The sequence below is a fragment of the Vitis vinifera genome, chromosome 9 (genome assembly GCF_030704535.1).
Source record: "Vitis vinifera cultivar Pinot Noir 40024 chromosome 9, ASM3070453v1".
Classification (NCBI taxonomy): domain Eukaryota; kingdom Viridiplantae; phylum Streptophyta; class Magnoliopsida; order Vitales; family Vitaceae; genus Vitis; species Vitis vinifera.
This window is the reverse complement of record NC_081813.1, coordinates 18378171-18386101: the sequence shown is the minus strand read 5'-3', so window position 1 is coordinate 18386101 and position 7931 is coordinate 18378171. Positions and strand designations below refer to the sequence as shown.

Sequence of the window (7931 nt, the reverse complement as noted above, 5' to 3'; positions counted from 1 at the left end):
CTTAGGCAACTTTGCATGTGAGAGTAAACATCTAACTCTCTTTATCAAAGTTTTGTTCATTTTCTCAGTTAAACCATTTAACTACGATGTTTTTGGAGGTGTTGTCTAATGTCGAATACCATGCTCTTTACAGCAAGCTTCAAATGATCCAATGTATTCTCCACCATTGTCTGTTTGGATGTTCTTCAATTTTTTTCCGGTTTATCTCTCAACTTAGGCTTGGAACTGTTTAAAAATAGCTAACACTTGATATTTTGTCTTCAAGGTGTATGCCCATGTCTCTTAGAATGATCATCAATGAAATTCACAAAGTATTGAGCACCACCAAGTGACTTTGGCATTGGTCCACACAAGTTTGAATGTACTAGATCCAACACATTCTTCATTATGGAAGAAGGGAAACTCTTGAAGACAACTCTATTTTGCTTTCCTTATAGACAATCAACACAATTCTCTAAATGCACTTGATCCATTCCAGATAACACTTTCTTTTTGTCTAGACATGTCATCCCTTTCTCACTCATGTGACTAAGTCTCTTATGCCATAGCTCAATTGCATTGTCTTTCTTCACGACATTCATGGTGTCATTGGAGAGCTTTGCATACATCATATGCAAAGTTAAGTACTTTTTACCTCTGGCCACCACCAATGAACCTTTTGTGAGTTTCCATTAGCCATTTATGAAGGTGTTACAGAAACTTGCATCATCAAGTTTTCTTCTAAAAATCAAATTCAAATGAATATCTAGAATATGCCTAACATTTCTTAAGATTAATCTTGTGCCATTATTTGTCTCCAAACAAATATCTCCTTTACCAACAAATTTTGATAAGTTGCCATTTCCCATTTTAACAACTCCAAAATCTCCTTATGTATAAGATGAGAAGAATTCTTTTCAAGATGTAGCATGAATGGCAACACCACTGTCAATCACCCAACTGGTCTCATGGGATGTAAAATTGATAACATCATCATCATAAACTATGTGAAATTCATTGATGGCATTTGTTTGTTCATCATCATTGATGTCATCCTTCCTCACCTCTTTGCCTTTGTTTTTTTCTTGCTCTTTTTTGGACTTTCGAAGAAACCTTTTGATATGCCCCTTCTTCTTGTAATGATGGAACTCAATGTTTACATATATTTGTTTGATTTTCCTCTACTCTTGTCTCTAGACTTTGGAGCCCTATATTAGCTCTTTCCTTTGGATTCTGTAACCAGAACATTTGGCTTTGTTGAAAATGATGAATTCTGTGATCTCCTTCTCTTTTCTTAATTTAGAATACTATTTTTTACATATTCCATGTTTATTACACCACGAGGGGCTGAATTGGTCATTGAAATCTTCAAAGTCTCCCACGAATCTAGTATAAAGGCGAGCACCATGAGAGTAAGTACCTCATTGTCAAACTTTATTCCTATTCCTTACAACTAGTCTACAATCCCTTGCATTTCATTCAAATGATTTGCTACAGAAGTACCTTCTTGATATTTCATATGCATCAATTTTATTAGATAAAATAATTTGTTATTGCCGGTTTTTGAAGCATACAACTCTTCAAGCTTATTCCACAACGTCTATACATGAGTTTCATTATAGATATGATTATACACATTATCTTCAACAAACTGTCGAATGAATCCACACACCTGTTCATCCTCAAATGCCCATTCTTCATCCAATTTGTCTTAAAGTTTAGTTATAGTAAACACCGGCAGATGCAATTTCATCACAAATAGGAGATTTTTCATTTTGTTTTTCCATATGTGATCATTTGTGCCATTCAAGTAGATCATTTTGCTTGTCTTTGCCTCCATTGTGAGTTTTTTTTTTTTTTTTAGCCAACGGTAGTCCCAATAAAATCTTGCCTGATGTGAAAATCAATCAATGCAACAACCACAAAACATATTAAGAATTTTAAAGATAATGGACACCAATGGCTCTGATACCACTTAATGTGGCAACATGTACCATTTGAAAAATGAAAAAAAAAAAAAAAAATAGAACACCAACAATTTAACGTGGTTCACCCTTTAAATTAGGCTACGTCCACAGGTCAAACTCCGAATAGAAATTCTTCCACTAATAACCAGTAGGTACAAAGGGTCTTCTCCAGATTATTTCTAGAGGCAAAAACAACCCCAAAAATTGAGATCTCACACAAAATAATAGCACTCAAGGCATTTCATAGGAAAAATACCCACAAAACTCTCTCCTATTTTTTTCTTGAAATAATTTGTTTCTTTGGCTTTTTCTTCATCCCGAATGAACTCTACATCTCCTACCTATTTATAGGCAAGAGTATGAGTGCTCACCAAGCAAGTCAATTTTTTTTTTTAATTTGTCAATAATGGGCCCACATGTTGGAGGGACCCACTACTCACAATTTGGTGGATACAAATATAAACACTCTAAATCTTATTAAGAGTTTACCTAAATATTACTAACATAACTAAAATACACTTCTATGTGCTTCTCTTATTTTTCTTCTTTAAAACAAATTAAAAAATTTTCTTTTCTCAAGGTTGTTTATCAAAAAAAGATATTTATATTAAGTTAAAAGTTAATTCTCATATTTACTCTTATAGACATCTTTAGACTCACAATCGTTAGTCTTGGAATCACTCCAAGTTGCCTCAATGGCCTTTTTATTTTTATTTTTGGACCAAAACAATAAGTGACCATGTATCCTACTGTCCCACAATTAAAGTAAATCAATTTTCGTACCATTAGATGAACATTTTTCCTTTCTCATTTTGTTTAATTTATTTTATTTTGTTTTTGTGAAAGATCCTTTGTAAGCTTGTGTGTTTTTTTTAAAAAAAAAGAACTTTTAAGGGGATAAAAAAGAGAAAACTTAGTAATAGTTCTTAGACTTGTTACTTTCATTCTTAGAAGTTTTAAAGGTTGTATTCTTAAGTTTTTGAAAATCGGGTAGGGACATCTTATAAATTTGAAAAGAATTCATATGTTCTCAACTCTTTTAGGGCATGTTTGTTATGCGAAAATGAGCATCTCATTCCTTTTCACCTTCATTCTTATATTTGGATAACTTAAATAACAATGAGAATAGAGTGTTCGTAGAAATGAGAGATGATTGGCATCTCGCCTAGCAGGAATGGGAACGGTCTTCGAGCTTTCTTGTTCACACATATCCGATTAAGGTACTACACTTAGGTGGATCTCTAACTGAATTTTATTTTATTTTAAAAAAAACGTATAAAAAAAAATAACAATGAGAATAGAATAAAAAAATAATTCTAACGAAAATGAAATCTCAGTTATAAGTGAGACTTCAATTCATTCCAAATATGAGGTATTTTAATTCTCTAGTGCGAATTATTTTCAAAAACACTTTTTAAAAACTTAAAAACTAAAAACTGTTTTAGATAAGTTGTTTTTTGAAATAATTTCTTTATTTTGATTTTGTAAAAAACAAAAATGTTAAATTCAATTTATATAATATAAACTAAATTTCATTCACGTCTTATTAAAATGAAAAATTATTTTGTAATTAAAAATAAATTAAAAATAAATAGTTTTTAATAAAATATGAATATTAATAATATAATAAAATCATAAAGTATATTTTTTATAAATATTATAATAAATATGGATATTAACATCTTATAAAAGCATTATTAGTTTATTTGGTTAAAAATATTTGGAATTAATAATTACTAATACTATTAAATTTTAAAAACAAATAAAATTTATTTTTTTAAGGTATAAATGAGTCAAATTTTTTATTACATGCAAACATTTATTACTCAATTACAAAAATAACATTCTAAATTATTTTATTTAATTTGTAATTAATTAATCAAATTTTTGAATTTCAAATTATTCTTAAAAATTACAGGATTTATTAAAAAATTTAAAACATTAATTATGTCTATTATTTTTTATAGTCATTATATATTTTTTTTTAGTTTCAAATTATTTTTTAAAATTATTAGGCTTAATAATAAATTCAATATAAAGTTTCACTTGAATTAAAATTCATTTTCCCTAATGAAAAAAAATTGGGAAAGTGGTTCTTTATTTTATTTTATTTTTAAAAATAGTTTCTAAAGAATTACAATCAAATAGTGATATAAATTTTTTAAAAACAATTTTGTTTTTAAATCACATACCTGAATAGGTTTTATTATTTGGCAAAAAAAAAAAAAAAAAAACTATCAAGGATTTTTTTAAATGAAAATAAAAAATTATTTTAAATTATATTGTGGGAGTTTTTTTTAAATATTTTTTTTTAAAAAAAATTATCTATATGGATATTATTATCAGTTTATTTTTTATTTTTTTCATTTTCATTCTCATTCTCATTTTTACTTAACAATGAAATGGAAACAAATTATAATTCTAACTTTACATTCTCATATACATCCAAACAAAAAATTGGAATCATCAATTCATTCATATGCATGGAGAAATAGGAATGGAAACAAAATATTCATTCTCGTTCCTCATTTACCAAACATGGCCTTAAAGTCAATTTCTTTGCTTTACTTTGTTACAATGTCTCATTTTTCTAACTATATTAGATTTAAGAATTTTTTGTTTGAGTATTGGAACTTGAGTTGATAAAATCATTTAACTCAATTGATAAATTTAAAAAAATATAATCTTATTGCATCATTTTACTCTCAAATGTTAAATTTACATGTTGAAATTATAAACAATCTCACTACTTTCATTATCAAGTTTATCTCATTCATGTTTAAGCTTGATTGAACTCCCAATTGTTTCTAATAATGTGATTTTTTCAGAATCTTAACTATGAAGGAATAAATGATGCATTTACCATAAGTGGTTATGTGTTACGTCTTTATTAATATAATTTTGGTAATTTATATTTAGGGTTTATTACACTTTAACCCCTAACTGATATTGTGTTTTGCACATTGCCCTAGCGAGTCTAAAATCAACTAACCCTTCATGTTTTATAATTACATGCAATATGTATTTTTTGAGTCATGACATTACTTTTTTGGACGGAAGGCATATGTGCTTTTCGCGTGATTGAGGGCAAAAGGTTTATTTTTTTGTTAAGTGAAGGCAAAAGGGTCATTATCATTTTAAAACCCCAAACCTCGACCCTTCTCTCCCTTGTCGACCGTTTCTCCCCTAGTGCTGTTGTTGAATCCCTAAGTCAAAGCCCTAGAATCCCAAGGAAGCTAATGTAGGGTTGACATCAAAGAGAAGACATGTAGTTCAACGGTATTTTTTTGTCTTGCAATTTCTTTAATGGGAAGAAACATCTTGGGAAATAGGGCCAAGGTTAGGGTTAGCGTTTTGGTCAAATGTTTTAGAAAATTTGGAGAAATTTTGAGGAGAATAAAACTTGGTCAAATTAAGGGTTAAGGTTTAAATTTTTATGTTATGCTTTTGTTTTAGGGTTAAGATTTTGTTTTGATGTTTAAGAAAATTAGGGGAAATTATGAGGAAATTTTAGGGCAAATTTTGGGGGAAATTTGGGGAAACTAAATCTCATGCTTTCCTTTCAATTAATGTTGCATTATTAATTTACCTAATACAAACATAACTGCAATGTATTATGTGTTTGCAGTTCGACCATCTAATTATTTTACCATAAAACTGCATTATGGAGGGAGATTCAAGGGTAACAAGAAAGACGTACCAAAGATTAGTGATTATGTGGATGAAAAATTGGATTGCATTGATAATTGTGACCCAAATTTAATGTTATTGATTGAGTTGGATCATATAATAGAGCAATTAGGATATAAAGATAGCTTAGGGTATTACTATACTAATAAGAATGGAGAATTGGTATGGTGATTAATAAATGAAACTATGTTGGAGATGTACAACTCGTTGTGAAATGATCGAGAAGTAGATGTGTTTGTCAAGCACCAAGAAGTTTTACATCTCCCTTAAGCTGAGATTGGGTCTTCAAAAGTTTATAGTTAGCCTGCTGAAAGTGTGTGTGAAGGTGATGACTCTAGAATTAAGGCAGCAACAACACCCAATGTAGACAAAGTTATTGATGAAGCAGTAGATACATTTGGAGAAAGTGAGTTTCTTGATGATGAGTAAATTGTTAATGATGATGATGACTTGTATGATAATTATGTTGATACTAATGAAGAGTGTGGGTTGGGGTAAGAGGCAATAAAGAGAAAGAGAAGGGAGTTAAGGAGGAAAACAAACAATGAATGATGTATAGGGTGAGAAAAACCTTTGTGATACCAACATAGGGGTTTAAATAGTGGCAGTGAAGAAGAATATAATAGAGATAAGCCTCGGTACCCTCAATTTGTAGCTGATGCAGACATAGCCAATTCTTAGTTTAGTTTAGAGCTACTTTTCACAAGTACAACTAAGTTCAGAGTTATACTGAGGGAATATGCCATCAAAAAATAAATAAATGTGAAATTCTTAAGAATGAGAATGGAAAAGTAAGTTGATTCGTTCCCAATTCTGATCACAAGGCTCGGCAACGACACCATTTGATTCGTTCCCGGCAACAACGCCATTTGATTCGTGCCCACTTGGTGTCTCAGTTGATTCATGTCCAGCTGGTGCTCCTTGATTGCGGGAGTAATCAACAAAATTTATAACCTATTACACCATGAACTAGGGTAGCAAAGACAAAGCTACTATAGCATAGTGGCTCTAGGATCGTTCACTGGGATGGGTTTTCACTTCACAATTGATATTAATTCAAAGCTGAATTGGTGTCTTTTCATTTCAAGGTTAGCTTTAAAAGAAAACATAATCTTTGGCGGAAAAGGTTTGGTTTTAAACTAACCAAAAATAGTAACTGATTTTACTTACAAAGAAAAGTGTTTCTTGGAGTTTAGATCACTGGGCTCAGATTCCTTGTACAAAAAGGAGAGTTTCGTTCACTTGTTTATTTTCCTCGCATTGGGGATTTAACATATAGTTATTTCCCGAACCGGTGTGGTACAGATGCTTCCCTTTAATGGGTTCAAACACTAAATCCCTCTCACTGATGCATTTTGCAATGGCTCATACCTCTCACCTAGCACTTGCCATTCAAGGTGATCTTTAATCTTGGATTATCCGTCAAAAGCTCGCAAGAGATAACTAATGGATGTCTCCTTAGAGTCCAAAAGCTTACCAAGTGTTGCCTATTCTAGAAAATCCTACCTTCAAACCACCTCCCAAAGGCTCGCAAGAGATAAACTAGTGTATCTCAATGGATGGAGACCACTTGCCTTATCAAGTGTTGGCCCAAGTGAATTAAAGGCGTTTTAAGTTAACTAAAAAGATAAAAACCATTAACGGGTCACACTTTCTCTTCATTAAAAACTAAAACAACAAAACTTCCAATTTATGCATGTGGAAATTTACCCAGCTTTCTTCACTCCAAGAGACGAAGAGTCTAGCCTCTCATCCTCTGAGGAAAAATCCTCAGAGTTTGATTGGCTAGAAAGTAAAATAACAAGAAAACAAAAATATGAAAAGCAGAGCAAGTGCTCTGTATTTTACTTCCTTATAAAACTGTACAAATGATGCGTCTCTGAGAACAAACTCCCATATTACATCTATGATCGATCTCTCTTTGTAAAGGAAATTACAAAGCTATATATAAGGGGTTATTCACCCTTTTTCCAAACTTAATAACTAAGGAATCCTATAATTGGTGGGTTACAAGGAGAGTTTGGGGATTTCGACATCAAATATCTAAAGCAAAATATCTTCAAATGTCGGTCACAAATATCTAGAAGCTTCAGGAGAACACTGCGACACTGTGCAAAATATCTGTGAAACTCTCCGGGTAAGCGTATCAGATGATCCGGATATGTGTGACCGGGGAAGTTGAAACGCTCTTCTCTCCCATCCGACGTAAAAATTCCGGATGTGAAACATCTGGGTGGAATGGCGGCGCAGTAGAATTCCGGATGTGATACATCCGGGTGGAATGAAGACGACAAC

At 31.3% G+C, this 7931-nt stretch overlaps 1 non-coding gene across 1 annotated transcript; it reads left to right on the top strand.

Moving 5' to 3' along the window:
• Positions 1–3076: 3076 nt before the first annotated feature.
• On the top strand, positions 3077–3202 carry LOC132254386 (U6atac minor spliceosomal RNA). The gene has a single exon (XR_009466666.1). It is a non-coding gene; the product is annotated as a U6atac minor spliceosomal RNA (small nuclear RNA).
• Positions 3203–7931: the final 4729 nt, after the last annotated feature.